Source organism: Triturus cristatus, chromosome 8 (assembly GCF_964204655.1).
Source record: "Triturus cristatus chromosome 8, aTriCri1.1, whole genome shotgun sequence".
NCBI classification, from domain to species: Eukaryota; Metazoa; Chordata; class Amphibia; order Caudata; family Salamandridae; genus Triturus; species Triturus cristatus.
The window spans coordinates 1,141,293,153-1,141,313,679 of record NC_140591.1 but is presented as its reverse complement, the minus strand read 5'-3'; positions in this window follow the sequence as shown (position 1 = coordinate 1,141,313,679).

The window sequence follows — 20,527 nt, the reverse complement described above, 5'->3', positions numbered from 1 at the left end:
CTGGGACTCCGACCAGCGCGCAGGAATTCCTCAGCTTAGTTACAGGAGGTACCAGGAGGGCTTTTTTCTTTTTTTGTTTACAGAGTTTTATATATCATGAAATTGGCCTGAATCGGTTATCAGAGTGCTTTACATACCACCAGTTGCAATACATGAGGACACATTCTTTTTTTGTTAGGCACGGGGAGTTCAAGTGATTTGCCCAGAATCACAGGATGTTCAGCATCATTGCCGAGACTCGAATCCAGTTCCCTAGATTTGAGGTTGACCGCCCTGGCTGTTAGGCCAACTCCTCTCCCCCCAGGAATAAAGTGGACTTCAACCCTCATCCCGTAGTCTGCCAGGAGGCGCGTTTGCAGAGTGGTAGAGAAAGAGGGGCATGGCCTCCGAAGACTTCTTAGCAATCCGACTGTGTGGGACTTACTGGAGGTAACAAGCAGGGTACTTGCCCCCAAGGATATCCTTCGGGGCCAACTATCCCTCCTATTACCTCCAGTAAGTACCCCAAAGCAGGATTGCTTAGTTCTCATAACAGGCCATGCCCCCTTTGCCCACCACTCTGCCAACCCACTCCCTGGTGCGCTCTTGGATGGGGATTGAAGTCCTGTTCACTGCTGGGGGTCATTTAGGGGCAATCCAGCCTACCTCTTACCTCCAGTAAGCCCCAAACAGTGGGATTGCTGAGAGGTGAACACAGGCCACGCCCCCTTTCTACACTACTCCGCAAATGCACCTCCTGGTCCGTTCTAAGTTGGTGGATTAAGTCCACTTGACTAATGAGGGTCCATGGAGGCCAACTAGCCCACCAGGTAGGTATCTCCAGTAAGCGCTACACAGCTGGATTGCAGAGAGGTGGTCTGAGGCTATGCTCCTTTTTACACCACTCTGCAAATGCGCCTCTTGGTGCACTGCTGCTTGGGGAATGAAGTCCACTTGTATCCTGAGGTCCTCAGGACACAAGAGGACCTCATCGCCCCACCAGCAGTGCGCCACAAGGCGTGTTTGCAGAGTGGTGAAAAAAGGGACATGGCCTCGGACCACCTCTCTACAAACCAGCTCTGTGGTGGTTACTTGAGGTACCTGGTGGGCTAGTTGGCCCCCAGGGACCCTCAGTATTCATGGTGACTTAATTTCCAAACTTACAACGCACCAGGGTGCGCATTTGCTGAATGGTGCAGGGAGGGCGCGAGGCCTCTGACGAGATGCAGGCTTTTTAAAGCTCCCAGGCCCTGACCCCTTTATTTTAAAAAGAAGTCAGGAAGGGGGCCACGTGGCCCCCTTCTCAAGGCCAATTTTGGCCCCGGGGACCCCATCCCCCGGGGCATGGCCTCCTTTATTAAATGCATTAATTGGGAAGGGGGGCCGTGTGACCCCCTTCCCTAGGCCACTATTGGCCCCAGGGACCCCATCCCCCAGGCTGGCCTGCCATTTTTTTTAAATAGTTTTTATTGATTTAGTCAAGTAAACAATACAGTATCAATAAAAGCATGTAATAACAGACACATTATGTAGGAATGTGAGTCATGGTCCTGTCTTACAGTTGCAAGATGTGGCATTGGGTAGTGGCCGCATAGTCCAACACATCTTTGTCATGCCTCTACCATCCGCATTACAGTAGGATAGTTCTTATATTAAAAGCAACATAGATGTGGGCAATCATTACACATTGATCAAGGAGACAATCAATACAGCAGTGTGTAACAGCTATATCCCAGGGTTTAAGTGTGGAGTAAGGCATCATTATACTAGGGGTGATTTGTAAGGGGAGGAAATAAAGAAGGCCATCCAGCATATATCCCGTAAGTACCCCATTTACCCCTTGTAGGAGAACCTCTATGGTGCTGTTGGTTCCAGAGTGTGAGCCGGGGCATCTCGTAGGTGCAAGAGAAGGTAAGTTGTAAGGGGCCCCCATATGTCTTTAGGCCGCAAAGTCTGGGGAAGTAAGTCTGCGTAGTTAGACAATTGCTCCTGACAGTATAGTAAGTCATTGAGCCATTCCTCAAACTTGGGTGCTCTTCCTCTACCCCATCGGCAGGCTACCCGGCGCTTAGCCATCAAGAGTACAATAGTGAGATATGGGCGATATGGTTTAGGGATAAGTTTGGTACAACCTGACAAGGCTATCAGTGGAGAGCGTTGAAGAGTGAGCACCGTCATTCTGTTTTATGGCATCAAAGACCTGTCCCCAATAGTCATGTACCCCTGGGCAGTCCCAGGCCAAATGGAGAAAGTCAGCCCTCGGGACTCCACACCTTTCGCAGCGATCCAAATCTTTTAGCTTGTATTTATACATTTTAACTGGAGTGTAATACAAGTGGTGAAGAAAATTAAAATGTGTAATGCGCAATCTGCTGCTGGGAGAGATTTGTTCGGTTTGTGAGCAGCAGTATGTCCAATCGTCATCTGACAATTCGTAACCGAGTTCTGAGTCCTAGTGCGCACGTGAGGAGTAGGGAGGTTCCTCCCATTGAGTATGTGTGGTGTGATAGAGCATAGAGACCAGATGCCCTGGAGAGGTAGCTCACAACATCAGCTGTAGAGGTTTGAGAACAGGGGGTTCCTGAGGGAACTGCGGGGTAACGGAGCGTATGCCTTGGCGAAGACGTACGTAAAGGAAGACATCCAGGGAAGAGGGCTGGAGCTCATGGAATATTTGTTCAAATCTGATTTTATTGATTTTAATTTTTCATAGTTGTGACAGGCAACTTATATGTAGATGTACAGTTGTGCATGAGATCATCCACCAAAAGTGGGATGTATACTGTCTTTTGGGTTTGCATGCATACTGGGTATACCTTAAATGTTAAGAGTGTCGCTCGTGTAGGAGCGAGGTTAACTTTGGTATGCGATTCATATTACAGATTGCAGAGATTACAGCTCAGTAGCAGTGTGTTATCGTCATGACATTATGCAAAGTCCTTTCCCGTTCGTTCACCTTGGGCTTTTAAACAGATTTCATATGTAAGAACAAAGAAAACCATAACAACAGCAGCATTGACCGGTACATTTATCTTCCTCACCCCCTCCCCACACCCCACCCCCTGTGTTCAGTATCCACTTAGTGATTGTGTCTGTGTACCAGCGACGACTACTTCTGTGTTGGGTCTCAACCAATGGGTAGAACCTTTCTGGAATATTATGGCTGTGCATTGGCGGAAGGTGCATCCCCCTTGTGTATTCACTATCCGTTCTCCTGGGGCGTCCCTCTTATCCCTCCCCCTCTTTCTGCTGCAGCACACGGAGTATTCCTTACCAATGGGTTGCTATGGGTTCTTTCTGCAGTATCAGTGTTTCTTCCCTCAGGATGGCGATTCCCTGCGCCTTAGCCCATGCCAAATGCGAGCTGCACCATGCCGGTACGTGCAGTGGGTCTTGTTCTTTCCATCGCTTTGTTAAGAGATGCTTCGCAACCACTAGTCCCAGATATAGGAAATGGGACGTCACCTTTTCGGTGGGAGTCCTCCTCAATTGGTGCAACAGGTACACGGGCAATTCAAGGGGTATAGTGCGACCTGTACAGACCTGCAACAGCCTGTTGATTGTGGGCCAATATGTATCTAGACTAGAGCAACTCCATGACATATGTAGCAGCTCTGCCCCTTGTTCATTGCACCTGGGGCACGTCGCATCGTTGCGGTGAAAATGCCTGTTGAGCAGGTGTGAAATATGCCCTATGGACAATGAATATATGTATTTGGCGGAATCTCGTGTTTCTGGGAATACCCACCTGGCTTTTAAGTATCCTCTCCCATTCCTTATCTGCTAGTTGCCGCCCCAGGTCCAATTCCCATTTGCGGCGGAGTGGGTCTAGGCTTATTGCTGTGTGGGTTTAGGGCGACGCCGCAAAACAGCGAACAAGGTGCCTGCCTCTCCCCATAACGTGCAGATACTGTATGGTTAGGTGTTGGCTGGGCTCCGTGGTCATATCCTCCCATTTGGCAGTCAGTTTTGTGACTAGTGAACGGTGTGCTAGGAACTGCCCAGGTGGAAGCCCCTCCTCCGCCACCAAGGACTCATATGGTATGAGTGTGCCATCTCGATATAGATCCCCAAGGGTTTGTATATCAGCTTCCCGCCATTCTGTGATTGTAAGAGATGGGAGCACCCCAGCCCCGCTAGGGGATCCCTCCAGTGGTATTGCGGGCGCATAGGGATCAACAGCTCTGGTGAGATATATGGCCCTGCGGTAGCATTTGTATGCCACGCTAATAGAAGCAGTGCAGGTAGCATGGCGATGGCAGCTGGATGAAAGAGTCTGGTTATTTGCTCCAGTGAGTAGGGTGGCAGCACAGTTGCTGTGTCCTCTCGACCCCGGTCTGCAAGCCAACGGGCAATCCATTGCAGTTGGGTGGCAAGGTAATAGTGTTAGAAACAGGGCGCAGCTAGGCCTCTCTGATCAGTTGGCAAATATAATTTCGCTAATGCCAGCCTATGCCGAGCGTTGCCCCAGATAAAGTCTCTTAGCAATTTAGTGAGCGTGGCAAAGAGGAATGTGGGAATAAACAGGGGCAAATTAGCGAAATAGTACAGGAGTCGGGAAATCATGACCATTTTGACGAGCGCTACCCTGCCAGTGGTCGTCAGCGGTAGTGTGCTCCAGAAGCAAACCTGCGATTTGATCGCCGTTACGGCCCTCCCCAGATTTCCTTCAAACAGGTCTTTCGGCTGACGGTATGTCTTTATCCCCAGGTAGCGGAAGGTGCACTCCATCCACTGTACTCACGTACCAGTAAGAGTGTACCCTGGGTCAAGGTGTACCTCTCCAAAGGCATAGAGGCAGGATTTGTCAGCATTCACTCGGAGTCCCGAAATGGTGGCGAAGTTCTGCAGCAGGTGTGCCAGCTGGTCAGGTATGTTCTCTATGTTCTTCACATAGACCAACAGGTCATCTGCATATAGCGACACTTGATGCACCGCATCCCCTAGTGGTATTCCATCCCCTTGTGTTGCACGTATCGCCACTGCAAGGGACTCCATCGCCAGCGTGAACAGAAGAGGGGACAAGGGGTACCACTGTCTGGTGCCACCGGCTCACCGCTATAGCATCAGATATATATGGACCCAGCCGTACTCGACTGTGGGGTTTTTGTACAGTAGATCGACCTTCTGGAGGAACCCCATGCCCAGTCCATATCTCAACAGCACCGCCAACAGGTAGTCTCATTCTAAGCAATCAAATGCTTTTTCCAGGTCTAGGATGATACATCCTGCTCTGGGCCACTCCCATACGGCTTCGGTCGCCACCCTGAAGTACCTCCGCAGGTTCAGCGACGTGCACCGTGGGGTCACAAAACCATTTTGGTGAGTGTGACCTAGCCGGGGGACCACCAGCGCTAATCTTTCTGCTAACACTTTAGCGAGAATCTTATAGTCTGCGTTGAGTAGCGCCAAGGGTTGGTATGACCCCAGGGCTGTGGGGTCACTGTCTGGCTTTAGCAGGGAGACCAGGTATGCTTCCCACATCGAGGGGGGTAGTGTGCCTTCCTCCAGTGCCATGGTGTAGAGTGCAGGGAGATGTGGCACCAGAAGGTCGCGGTATGCTTTATAGTATTCGGCTGGCAGTCCTTTCGGCCCGGGCGTTTTCCCAGATGTCATGGAGCTGATCGCCTCCCCAATCTCTTCCAAGGAGAGGGGCATGTCAAGCACCTCCTGATGCTCCTCCAAGGCCACAGGCAATTGAACAGAGTCCAAGAAGCTCTCCAAGACATGTTTAGGGCCACATCCTCTAGATCTGTACAGTTGGGCATATTGGTCGGTCATTGCTTTATATATCTCGCGTTGCGTGTACACCAAGTTCCCCTCTGACGTGCGTATTGCTCCTATCAGGGCACGTCTCTCCTGCTGCAGCAGCCATGCAAGCAACCGGCCCGCTCTATTTGCCCTAGCGTGCATGCGGGCCATATGGGCCGTATAGTTATGACACCTCAGAAGCTCCAGGAGCTCCCCGTGTTGGTCGCAAAGCTCCTCCAGTAGGCTCGAGTGTCTGCCACTCCCCTCCCCTTCACGTTCTTATTGGAACAGCTTGGATTCCAATTGTGTAAGCGAGGTTGAAAGCTTCTTACGTATGTTCCACGTGGTCCCCAGACAGTGTCCCTTGGTCACCACTTTGTGGGCATCCCACTCTACTAGTGCATTGCTTGCCGTCCCCTCATTAATGTAAAAATACGCGAGGATTGCCGTCCCCAGCGATGAACGAATCTCCGGGTCCTCTAGCACACTCGGTTGGAGTTGCCATGTGGGCACAGGGACGGTCTGCTTCCCAACTAAAATGGAACCACAGAGGGTTATGATCAGAGTGCGTCCACCCTAGATGTTCTGATTTCGCAACTAGCGGGAGCAAGGATTGGGAACCCACCAATCTGTCTAGCCGAACATGGATATCATGCACTGCAGAGTAATAGGAGTAGATTTGCTCAGTTGGGTGGAAGATGCGCCACATGTCTTGTAATGCCCAATTTGAAAGCCAATCCCCGAGTGCTTGCGCATTTGACACCACCGTTGTCATGCGGAGAGGGGGAAAAGATCTATCCAAGTGAACATCAAGCACCATGTTAAAATCCCCGCCCAGCAGCCAGGGGAGCCCAGTGCAGGGGGTCAGGACCTATGTTAGTTGTGCTAGGAATGATGGTTGGTCTACATTGGGGGCATATACCGACCCCAGCAGTATTGTTTGGCCATTTAATTTCCCGTGCACGATGGTGTACCTACCACATCTTCACAGATGAATGGGGTGCCCGCCCGTACCCAGATCAATGTGCCTTGTGCGTGTACTGAAATTGTGGTGCCATATATGTGCTCTCTCCAGCACCCGCATTAGTCTGACAAGCTCTGCCTGTGTCATGTGTGTCTCCTGTAAGAGGGCGATACCCACCAAATGTCTCTGGAGGTAGGACAATATAGAATAGCGCCTTGTTGGTGTGTGCATGTTGCACATATTCCATGTTATTAATATGTTAGTTTGTGTCATCGCTAAGCTGGTGAGTCAACTGCAGTGTTGGGTGTGAGGATCGCACTGGTGAGTGTGTGCCATCATCAGGGTGGTATGTCGGTTTGCTGCAATGGAAACAACATAACAACTACAAACATCATAACAGTTCGGGTGTATCCCACGGGGGATGTCCGTTCAAATGTCTGTAACAGGTATTGATTATGAACTAGTCCAGTGTGGTGTCTGGTGGGGCACATGCTCTAGCTGTGTCTTATCTTTTCTCTCCCCCCTATTGTCCCTGGTGTGCTTAGGAGATGCATCAACGTGCTGATGGTCTAGAATAGCACGCAGGTCTGGCATGGGTTGTAGTGGAGTGCCGCCATCCCCTAGTTATCTCAGTGTTGTGCGTGGTATGGTCGGACTTGTGCTCAGTGGTCACATACCTGTTTCTTGTAGTATTGTGTGCGTCCGTTTGCACCTTAGTGGCACCCCTGTTGTGTGGCGCGCTCTGATCATATGTGTAAAGAAAACAAGCAAACAAAGCTCTACTTGCATAAGTTGACTATGAATGAGTCCAGCGCAGCATTATGATATCATATGATGTCATCAGCAGTCTATGGGTTTACCACTGGTAGGTTCATTTGTTCAGATATTGCAGTTGACGGGGATGATGGGCCTCTACTTCCTGATGTGTCTCGCATGTAGGCTTCCATGCGTTCACTTCTGTGTGCAGTTCCAAAAGTTGCTACTGCCTCTAAAACATCCTGTCGCTCCATCCTGATTTTCTCTGGGCTTGGTGCTACTAGACCTGACCTTGAGGCCTGGATTGTCCCACTTCTTCTCTGCCGTTGAGGTCTCTGCTCCATCTAGTTGCCAGTATCTGGGTTCCTGTCCACAGCCCCAACTCCTCCAGCCAGTCCCATGCCTCCACAGGGGAATGGAAGAAGCGGGTCCCCTCTTTTGCTACCACACTCAGCCTGGCGGGGAATAGCAGGGAGTAGGGCAGCTCCAGTTCCCGTAGTTGGTGTTTCACTGCCGTGTAATTGCTTCTGCGCCACTGCACGAGTGCAGTGTAATCTCGAAAGAACATAACTTGACTGCTGCACACTTTAAGGTCACCTAGCTTCCGGGTTTCGCGCAGCACCACATCTCTGTCCCTGTAATTAAGGAGAACGGACGGGCCTGGCACCCGTTTGAGGTTTCTGCGCCGGCACCCGAGGCGCCCTCTCCACCACAAATTGTGGTGACAATGCCCCCTGAGGCAGCAGGTTTCATGGCCAGTGCTCAACATATTGCTCTGGGCTTCTACCTTCCTCCCCCTCTGGAAGGACCACCATGCGAATGTTGTTGTGTCGGGAGCACCCGTCTGCATCTTCTACTCTGTCTTCGAGCACATGCACACAGTCCATCATGTCTTACAGTGCAACAGCATGACTCTGAGTGACGGTCTGAAGTTCTTGGAGAGTTTGGCCATGGGCCATAACCGTCTCGGCCAGTTTACGGTGATCTGCGTGCAGGAGAGTGAAGTCTGAGGTGACTTTATCGATCCGTGTTTCCAGGGATGTCCTGGTCTGTTCTAGGGGGGCACTGATCTTTTCCACCGCTGCGAGCAGCAAATCCATTTTGGCTGCTAGAGTCTCCGCCTGTGATTCCATTGCTGCGTCTTGTCTCTTAGCCGGCCGATTACAAGCTGCTGCACCGTTGGCATTCGTGAGCAGCCCTTAGTGTGGTTAGTCTCGACTGTTGGCAGGCCACTGATCTTGATCTAGGGGACTCTGGGCTCGACCTTAATTGTGGATCACTCGTGTTACTTGACTAGGATTGTATTCTGTTGGCGTTCTTCCCTATGGGTAATGTCTCGATTCAGGAGCGGGCTTCGTAGCAGGTAGGCTACACGCCCCTGGATGCACCACAGCGGGGGAGTGCCTGCACCCCGCGTGTGGCGGCTGGTGGGAGCGTCTCCAGTGGGTTGCTGCGTTATGTCCGCTCCACTGCTCCAGCACGGGAAGACACTTCTGACCCGCGTCTACACTGGGGGTGTCTCGGAGGTGTCCCTGTGATTCTGACCTGTGCTCTGGCCACTCAGCGCATCGCAATCACAGCAGCGATCGCGGCTTTCAAGATGGCACTCGTCCGGCCCGTCTGCTGCCACCTTATCAGACCCAGGGCTCCCGTGGCAGCTCAGTGTCACTTTGGCAGGAGCTCCCAATGTTCTGGGTCGCAACTTAATAGCGACCAGCTGCCCAGTGGTTATCTGCCTCTCCCTTGAACTGCAGTTCTGGGCCAGTGATTTATGTCCCCAATCTGCCAGGTGCATCGGGTGGCCTCCACTGCAACAGTAGACCTCGGCGGTTCCTACCTGGATCCGGTTCTCACCCCAGTCTTGCTGCAGTCCACTCGTGCTGTTTAGCGGCCACCTGCCTTCCACTCACGGCCGCTGGTCTGCACTGCTTTGCTGTCTCCCAATGGGTAGCATCACCCTGGTGGCTTCCACTGCGTGAGGTGATTACAGGAAATTGCCCCCTCAGCGCGTTTCTTTCGTGCACTGCACAGAATCGCTTCCTGTGGTAGGATCCCGTCAGGAACCCGCTACTCCTTTCTGGCAGCAGGACACCCTGTCCGTTACAGGTTACAGCTCTGGCCCAGGCCGCCGCCTCACACTCCGCTCTGCTGCTGCAATTCTGTGCCTCACACTGGCCACCCTCCTCACCTTAGCTGCACGAGATGGAGCCCGTCGGGTTGGCCCGGCGCCTCTTCTCGGGCTGCAGCCACCACTGCCTCCAGGCAGCGCTAGCCAATCGCGGCCGCCCCTGGGGGATCTCCGCTTTCCGTCAGCAGGCCTCAGGGAACCACCTTCTGTCCGTGGGCCAGGGCTTTAACTGATCCGGGTATGCTCCCTGGCACTAGCAGTCGCACCCCGTGTCTATCGCTGGGGGTGTAGTTGTGAGCGCCGGCTTCAGTCTCTCACCACACGCTGCCTCCCCACACGTTTACTCTTCCAAGGCCTCAAAACTCTCCTGGGCCGTGGTCGCAACCGCGTCCGGTGAATTAGCATGCCGTTAGGCCTCCCAGGTGCCTCTCCTCGGTGTCTCGCCAGTCTTGCTTGTTTTTAGCACAGATGGCACCTCCTCAGGATTGTTTTACCGGATAATCAGGGGATATCGGCCAGAGCGCTAGAGACTCGCGTCCGCCATGATGACTGGCTAGCCACGCCCCCGGAACTCATGGAATATTTGTTCTGACAATCAGAACTTCCCATCATGATAAAGATCCCCCCATGTTGCGATGTTGGTCCGCTCTAAAAGTTTGCGGAATACAGTCTCTTGAAGGAGCTGCATGTTGGGATGGTTTGAAAGCGGGAGTGATGGCGAACACAGCATAGGGCATTGCAGCAGGGAATGAATATGGTTCCAGGCAGTTATTGTGCATGTAATCGTGGTTGATGCTTTGTCCCTTGGGTTAGCAGTGGCACAAAGCACACCCTCAAGAGGTATAGGGTCAGCTAACCATTGCTCCACCGCAACCTGCGGCATGTACCGGGGGGATGGATCCAATAATAGGCATAGTGAGCTTGTGCGCATGTATGATAAAGCTTACAGTTCCGGACTTCGAACCCTCCCTATGAATAGGGCCTAGTGAGTATGTTCCATTGCAGTAGCGGCTGTTTACCCCCCGTACTGATCGATTCATTTCTGACCTGAGGGTTTTAAAAAATACCTTCCAGGATGGTATGGGATATTAACCCCTTGTGTGCCACGCCCTTTCCCCGCCCTGTGCCAGGCGTTGCATTAGCGAGCGGGGTTCATGACGAGCTGGACTCGTCATGGGCACAGCGCAACCGCGGCCCATGACGAGTCCAGCTCGTCATGGGCACAGAAGGGGTTAAGAAAGATATACAATAGCTGTGGGAGTACTACCATTTTAGTTAGAGAGGCCCGCCCTGCCAGTGAAAGCAGCAATGAGATCCAATGGGTGACACATACAGTAATGTGGTCGAGAGCGGTGCCATAGTTGAGGCGCATCAGCTCCTCCCTGTCACCAGAGATGCGATTCCCTAAATAGCTCAGATCTGTACTGCACCATTCCTTGGACAGATCTGACAAGCGGCCGCGCTCTTTGGAAGGAGGAGTGTCAACGTGACGAGTGTGACGAGCGTCGAGCGTTAGCTGATCGTGACCGCGGCCGAAGCTTGTGGGCGGAGCCGTGTTGTGCTGAGCGTCGCGTTGCGATCGAGCGGTACGGAGAGGTCCGTGAGAGCCCGCAGAGACCCGCCAGTTGATATCTGCGGTCCTGCGGGCGTGACCGGTAGCGGCGGCAGCAGCAGCGGAGAGCGAGGGGGTAGAGGCCAGTTAGCCTCGTGGAAGACGTGGTGGCAGAGCGGCTTCAAAATTAGCACCAAGTAAGTCGACTGGGGTCTTGGGGGTGTGTGGTCGCTAAGCCCTATGCACCAAGTTCCTTCACACGTCGCATTGCACCCCCGCCCTCACACTCCGCCCCCCTCTGCTTGTGGTATCTTAAGCCTTTGGGCTCCCTTTCCTGACTGCCCCCGGCTCCGGCTTTTCTCATCGTCTGGCCTTTCCCAGCTCTGGGCTCGTAGTCCACCGCTCACCGCTCCGCGTCGCTCAGTTCCACCTCTACCCCTCCTCTGCCTCGGTCAGCCCATTGGGCAGTTAGTCACGTCGCCAGTGACCGAGCTCTCCAGCCACAGTTCTGCTCCCCCCGCGCCCCTCAACCGCCCCAGCCCGTTGCTACCAGCTCCCAGCACTGCTCCCACGGCCCAGGGGGAATTTGGCCCCTTCTGCTGGCCTGGTCCCCTTTCCCCCTCCCCCTGTAGCCGCCTTGCGACTTTACCGGTTTTTTGAACCGGCCGGTCGCGGGCGTGAAGGTTCAGGGGGGATGGGGTACTGGGAGCTTGGCGAGGTGCTTAGTCACAAGGGTCTACCCCCCATAGCCGCTGGGTGCAACTGTTGGGAGGCCGTGACCAAGGGCAAGGGACTAGCAAGTGGTCGGGTGGGGTCTAAGAAGCGGGGGGGTGCCCTTGTCCAAGCTGTTAAAATCAGCTGAGTCCTTTCTTTCCGTCGCGGCCGAGCTCGGACAATCCTAGTAAGCCTGGCCTGTCCGGGAGTCAACCCGGTTCCCTACGCCCCCTTGTGTTCCAGTAAACACACTCCAGTTTGGTTGGCCTCCCGGCAATTAAGGGTATTTTGACTAAGGGCTGAACAACCCAGTCTATCAACTCACAGGTTTAACAAGCCCTCCATAACAACGGAAGAGATGAGATCTGGGAATACGAGAAAAGCCCCTCCAGCCTTAAAACGGAAGAAATTAAAACGGTTGGCCGCAGCCGTTCGGAGACTGCTCCAGAGTCCACGGATCCACCGAGGTCTCCTATTCCAAAGGGACGGCAACATATTAACAAAAGCGACATGCAACCACTTCATATATCCCCCGTGTGCCCCATAAAATCCTATTCGCTACTGGACTACTTTAAAAAAGCCCCGGGCGCAACCAAACCTAGCAGCCCAATTCAAACCTCTGAGCCAAATTTTCTCCCCAAATTATCCATCACCCTGGCACATGATCCGGATGTTTTCATCTTTGGGTCAGCTCCTGATACTGTTTCAGAATGTGCTTTGACTAATTCTCATTTACCGGCCTCAAGCCATCATCAACCCTTACCAAGTCAGCCCTCCCTCCCCCATGTACCTGCACCTGTTATTCAAGAGCATTACTCCAATCAGCAACCGTTTGTGAGTCCAATCTACAATCTAAGTCTTCCAGCTCCGTATATTTCGCAATCAGAGAACCTTTTGGTTATATCTCCACATAATCCTCAGGCGCTTGAGACGACTCCCATTGTGCCTCATTCTCATTTAATTTTTCCACAAATTCATAGTCACAATGACTTAACTCCCATTTCTGACACACTTAACCCTGGTTCACCGCAGGTCCTAAACTTTCTGGAGGGGAGCCCTGACCAAGTTAAACCGCAACAGCGTCTACTCTCACCCCAAGCAGTTACTTCAACCTCTTCAAAGGTTTTACAAAACTCAGAATTAAAAGATCAACGGCTAGTAGATCTGTCCTTTTCTTTCATGAACACCTTTTCTCCACCTAATAGCTCGCCCCACTCAAGATCAGAAAAGGAGCCTCACCATGATCCCGTCACAACCCCGACCGTTTGGCCCCAATTACTTCAGACTTTTCAATCTACAGTCACCGCCCTAAATTATCATTCGGACAAATTGGACACTCAGGTGGACCTACTGAACACTTTAGCTCTGTTCACAGCAGGGATCGACAGCAAGTTGGACAAACTTAACAATCTAATAATGAGTGCGCAAGCATCTGCAAAATTGGTTCAGTCAATCTGTTGCTGTTCACCTATTATTGATTCCCTCTCCTCGCTCCCAGACTTTTTAACCAGTGTCCTAAATGAAGTAAAACTGCTGAAGGGCGGTGCCGCTCTGTCTCGGCTTGATCAACCCTCTTGATCTCTCCCAACCCACGAATCAGATAAGGCGATTACCCCAACATCAACGGCTTCTGGGGTCCAGACGAGTGAGGAACAAAAAAGCTCTACAACACAGTCGGATCATCAAGACGACACTCACCCAGCCCAAGGCTCTGTATGTCTGACGGTACCATGGGTACAAGTTGCTATAAGCCCTCAGACAATAAATGGGCTTCCTAATGGCTCCGTAAGTAATAAGGCAGGGTCAAGTTTCATCTAAGCGGTCGTGGCTCCCTCCATCCCGGAAATGCTTCACCCCCCATGCCACCCTGTAGTAAGAGAGAGCGCAAGCATCAACAAAAACAACGGAATAAATCAAGACTTAACACCAAAGCTGACCTTCCTAAATTATTTCCGTTGTTTTCAATCGCTACCAATAAAAACATCCCTAGCACTTCACTACCTTTAGCAACTCCAGTAAGTCCGTCTCGAAGCCCGTACAAGGCTGACATAATTATAACCACTAACCAACAGATTCCTCTGAGCAGTCTTGAGCTAAGTCCTGCTCCACCGGAAAATGGGCCTTCAGAATCTCAGCTGGCCACAAACGAACCAAGAGGCAGTTCCTCTGAGATAACCACAATGAGGCCATTAACTACATCATTTCAACCTCAAGTGGCTGCGTTGACAACTCCATCTCGACGTAGTCCTATAATTCATAAAACAATCTTCAATAATATATCAACTTTACTAAAAGATTCTCGGTCATACGGGCAAGGCACACGGGCCCTTCACCGGCCCCATCAGAGACCACACCCAGATACTCCAAGTGTTAATCTCTGACAGTCTAACTCACCCCGGACTTCCGACACTGGTATTAGAGATACACATTCTCTAAAAATTCTCCTTGCCCCCGAATACAAATCAAAAGGTCGGCAGGATATTCTCAACTGGTCAAATATAATTAAATTAGTAAATAGCGTTCCAGGTTTTGAGGCCTTGTCTTCGGACGATATCGAGTCAATCGAATTTCTCCCCCCAAGGGGTTCTCAACCTTCTGAGGTAACCGTGGTGTCCCTTAAGTCCATCACTTGGGTACAACTATTCTTAGACCAAAAACCCCTATTTCGGAAATGGGGCATCAAAATCTACCCCTATTCCACGCCTGGATACCCCACAGTGTTAACTCAACAACCCCCTACTTTGTTAAGTGGGGAGAAAAATAGGCCATATTCAATCCTTAAAAATGCCTTAGGATCACTTCAATTGACCAAAGATGGACGGTCTAATCCCCTGAACTTTGATAAAACTTCTGATTGGGGCTGGCTTCCAGCTACTTTGTCTCGCAATACATTAGATTGACCACGTGATGAGCATCCGGTAGCCCAGGCTCAATCAGGATCCCCTCTACATCCCTCCTCAATCACTCCGTTCCCCCAGCCACAGTCTTTGCTCTCCCTATGTTCATGGAATATTAGTGGTCTTTCTCAGAAACTTACTAACTCAGAGATCCATTCTTTCATCTTTGGTCATGACTTAATTGCACTTCAAGAAACCTGGGCTTCTCAATCTAGCCCAGTTATAGGTTTCATGGAATTCTGGAAACCGGCAATTAGAACCTGTCTTTACGGCCATCCTAAAGGTGGTCTGTCGATATATGTTTCAAATAATCTAAAAGGCACAATTGAGACACTGACCTTTGACGAAGACTGGTTACTTGGTGTTAAAATCAGTGCATGGAATAATCAGCGTTCTATTTTTCTTCTTAATGTTTATATCAACTCTAACACCCGTTCAAAGAAGGCCCACTTAACGCGTCTAATGAAGATTGTGTGTGACCTGGTGGCGGATTATCCCAACTTTGACTACCTAATTACTGGAGATTTTAACACCAACCTTTTCCAGGGTATTTTCACCGATTACGAAGGGCTTTTTCTATTAACAACCCCGGAATTTAAGGCCCAGTCCGAACCCCTACACCAAGCCTACTGTGGCCTCGGTGAGCTCTGTGTGCTGCAATTTTTAAGTATTGGTTTTCTGGTAATGAATGGCAGATCCACGAATGATACTCCCCACAACTGGTCCTGGTCAAATGGCCGCAAATGCTCCTATTTAGATTACACCATCTGCAATTCAGCGCTGTTCCATCATTTGACCAACTACAGTATTCTTCCTCGATCAGGAAGTGATCACCATCCCCAAGTCGTTATCCTTAATATTCAGCCAGTCTTTCATAAACCTGCCTCAACGACATGCCCAGGAATTTACACAGAAAACCTAAAACGGCTAAAATGGAATGACGATATCAGCCCTAACATTATGGAAGCTTGTTTGGTATTTATCACAGGAAGCACCGCCGCAGCGGTCTTTTCCACGGGTGCGTGGTCATCTTTCTGCTCCCAACTGACAACTTGCTTTCCTTCTAGCCAACACGCTCACAAGGCTCTCGTTAGCCGCCAGTTCCAAATCTCCAGTCATACAAGGGCACTGAAGAAATCTAGAGACAAAGCTCTGCGATCTCTTAAGACATCCCCAGGAAATAATGAGCTTTCGAATGGGTTTAAAGCAATCCAAAAATTACTCAGGGTCGCAATACAATCTGATAAACGACGCCATCTAGCCCAATTTTGGTGCAAACTTCTATGGGAGAGCAAAAGCTGTAACTCTAAAAGATTCTGGGCCCTAATCAACCGACAAAACGGTAGCTCCTCTAGATCAGGATCAGCAAACATCGCAGAAGTGACTTGGTCTGCCTATCTGACTGACCATTTTAGGGCCTCAGAGGTCTCTGTGTCTACAGTCTTATCTGTTCCTAAACAACTGTCACTCCTTCCACAATCGATCAGGAGCAGCTTGATGGTCCGTTCTGATATACGAAGTGAAGATCTGCAAGTCACTCAAGTAATGGTCACCAAAGTTCTTGTAAAAGCAAGATCTGACGGCGCTCCCGGTCCAAACGGCCTACCACAGTCCTTGTTCAAAACAAACATTGTTTTATGGTCAAGATATTTATCCAATCTTTTCAACTATGCACTGACAAGTTCAACCATCCCGGACTCATGGCGAGGGGCAATAATCCACCCGATATACAAGTCCTGTTCTCATGCATCCCCAAACAATTATAGACTAATAGCTTTGTTAGACATCGAAGCCAAGTTCTTTGCAGGAACATTATTGGGGGAACTGAGACATTGGGTAGAGCAGAATAATCTGATTCCATTGAACCAAACTGTCTTCACTGCCTCCTCCGGCACCATGACCAACTTACTATCACTGTCTATCATTGTCAACAATGCATTAGTCACATCCAGTATGGTTTTTTGTTGTTTTATAGATTTTAAAGCTGCATTTGATCGGGTACCAAGGGCAGCTCTATGGGAGAAGCTAAAAAAATGGGGGATCCCAGATAAGCTCCTGGACGCGATCATCCAACTTCATTCAGGCACGTGGGTACAAGTGAAGTTGGGGACCGGCACACATCTCTCTCGGACAATTATGACAACTAGAGGAGTCAAACAGGGATGTGTGCTGGCCCCCCTCCTCTTCAATCTGTTTATTGCAGATCTGCCATCCTCCCTTGAAGAAACGAACAGTCATCCGCCCATGATGGGAGGTGTCCCGATAAGCAATCTTTTATATGCCGACGACTTGGTCCTTTTTAGTTTGACTCGGGTAGGGCTGCAGAGGCTATTAAACAGACTGGAAGTCTATACATCCATGAATGGGTTGGAGGTCAATCGAAAGAAAACCCAGGTCGTCACTTTTGGTAGAAAGCAATACCGTGGGGGTGGTTGGCTGTTTAACAACTCTAGCCACAGAATAGGAAATACCTACAAATATCTCGGGGTCGCTTTTGACTCCAGGGGTAACTTTAACCAACAACGTAAGGTTATCTCAGTAAAAGCCATGAACCTACAGTTAAGCTTCTGTAAGCTCTCAAGAAATCTGTCTGGCCCAAGCCTGTCCCCATTACTGGAAGTTATGAGAGCAAAAATTGGGCCCACTTTGACTTATGGTGCTGAGATTTTTAGGGGGAAATTAAATTCCTCTTTTAATCAACACGTGACGAAACTTTACAAAAAAATAATCCACTTGCCCAAATCAGCTTCTGCTGCTCAGATCAGACTAGAATTCGGTCTATTAAACTATGAAATTTCAGCCACTGGTCTGTATCTAAACCTGTGCCACAAACTGAGACAGGCAAAGCCAAGATCATTGGAGTCCTTAACCTGGTTGGATATTTCCCAAACAAATCCAAGCGGCCCTTACAGCCGTCTTTTTAAGGATTCGATCCGAGAAATGTCTGCTGGTGCATTATGGGACCTCAACCCTAGTAAAGCAGCATTTAAAACTAGCATTAAGAACTGTATTCGAATGAGGTCCCTGATCATTGATAAAGCCCAATTTGCCAAACGCAGACAAGCTTGGGCAACAATGTCTTCATATGGTCGGTTAGCCCCCGCATCTTATTTATCCGGCACTTACTCCCTGTACCTAAAAAACAGCTTTATGGCCGCCAGACTGGGCGAATGGCAATTTTTAAAAGATCTTCCCATCTGGCGCCGTTTGTCAGAGGCCGTAATCTGCAGGGGGTGCGGCATGTCTCCCGAAACCATGGAGCATATAGTCTGTCTTTGTCCATCTTTTATGTCACAACGTAGACGTAAACTGAAAACTGAGTGGAACAGGCTGGGAATCCGAACGTGCAGACAAGCAATTATTGCAGCATTAATGCCAGAAAACACAGGTCTAAACATTGTTTTTACAATTTTCTTACGAAATGCTTACCGATCTCTTAAGTAGTTACGGGCTGGTTCGCTTTTATGCTTTTTTAAGAGCTATTTCTTTTTATTTTATGATTTCTCAACTGCTGCATATACCTCTTTATTGAACTGTTGCTTTGCACAATTGGCTGACACTTTACGGTCCATGGTCTGTACTCATGGTCCTTGTCAAAGACTTGTATCTAAATGCACTTTAAATGTTAAACTGGACATTGCACTTTGCACATTAAGGGCCTCATGTAGGTAGCCAAATACCGGTCGGTAACGGCCGATATTCGGTAAATATGCCGTTACCGACCGGTATTCAGACAAGTGAGATGTAGGAGTCCAAAAACCACTTTTCGGTAAATATGAGGCGGTAAATACCGATTCATATTTACCGAATTCCAAAATACCGAATCAGATTTACCGAATACATAATTAACGAATCGGTAAATATGAAGTGGTAAATATGAAGTGGTAAAAATTAAAATGACATGTAGGAGCACTCGGTAATTAAGAAATCCAAGAAAATCGGTAAATAAGAGTCGGTAATTAACACGGATTGAAAGCAGGTGGTAACCATCAACAGTGCACATAAGCAATCCCAAAATGCAACAGCGTGGACAACATGGCCGCTATGTACGTCATTGCAAGGCGCCTACGTCTACAGGCAGCAGGACTGAGGGTTTGGCGACGGGAGGAACGCATCTACAGACAGCGCATCACACTATTCCAGCTGACTGATGCAGAGATACATGAGAGGTACAGGCTACACCCCGAAACCATCATGGACTTAATCAGGGACCTTCACCCACTCCTGGACCAGCCAATAAGAAGGGCGCACGCCATACCCCCACATGTGCAGGTGCTCTGCAGCCTACATCTGCTGGCATCCGGCAGTTATCAGGTGGTGATAGCTGCGGTGGGTGGGGTATCCCAGAGTTGCCTGTCACGTTTCTTCAGGAAGTTCCTGGATGCCATGATGCAGAGAATGCACCACTACATCAGCTTCCCCAACACACAGGCTGCACTGCAGAAAACAAAAACAGACTTTTATCACATGGCACAGTTCCCCCATGTCATCGGCTGCATTGATGGTACACACATCCCAATCTGTCCACCAGCTGACACAGAGCACATCTACAGGAACAGGAAGTCCACCCACTCCATCAATGTGCAGGTGATCTGTGATGCAGGGAACATCATCACAGATATTGTTGCAAAGTTTCCTGGGAGCACCCACGACTCTTACATCTTCCAGAATAGTGGGATCTACACACGACTGAGTGCCGGAGAATTCGGAGAGGGATACCTGCTAGGTAAGTAACAGTGACGCCCCTTGAAACCTGCAAATCATAGTGTATAGAGGCATGTTACTGATGGTTCCCTTTTACTCATCTAGGCGACAGTGCATATGCATGCCGGTCATTCATCCTCACTCCCTACCTAAACCCAGCAACCCAGAGTGAGAGACGATACAACGTGGCACACAAAACAACACGCAATGTGGTGGAGCGCACGTTTGGACTACTGAAGAGCAGGTTCCGCTGCCTCCACAAGAGCGGAGGCGCACGCCAGTACAAACCCATCACCTGCTGCAAGATTATTGCCACTTGTGCAATGCTGCACAACCTTGCCACGAAAAAAGGTACAGATGTGGAACTAACATATTTTGAGGACAACGAGGATGAGTCAGGCCAGCCAGAGGGCAACGCAGCTAGAGTGCCAACTGCACTCGATGGGAGAGAGAGACGGGCAGAGATCACATGCAACTATTTCTGAGTAAGTGAGGGGACACAGCGAGTTGTGAGAAGTCATGACGTAGTTTTAATGTGGCACCACGCCATGAACACATGAACAAGCCAATCTGGCAATATCCCATCTATACAAGGAGTAAGTCCAGGGTTACGTCACCCAATGGGAAGTGGCTAAGCAGGGCTACATCAATGTTTGCGCATACGCGCTGCAGTGGTGGATTGCACGGCCTGTGCATCCTCACTAGAGCCAACCCCAAGCCGCCTGCTGCTCCTGCGTGCTTCTGGGACGGTGGGTGTGATGCTGCTCCTGCTGCTGGTGTCGATGCTCTCCGCAGCATCCCCTGCAGCAGTTGTCGACGCCTGACTAGTCAATAGCACCCCTAGTGCACTTGTCACCTGCACCATCCCCCGAGACAGGTCGCTGCAGCACTGTGTTAGGCCCTCCTGCATCGTCACAGAGCGCCGGCACAGTAGAGAAGTCGCAGTTGCCAGACGGTTGAGTGCCCTGCTGGTAGTGTCCCTTCTCTGGCGTTCCCGGCGCCGTGCTTCGATGTCAGCATCTAATTTGCTGCACAACTGCTGGATTGACTGGGACATGTCCCGAATGCCCGCAGCCATGCTG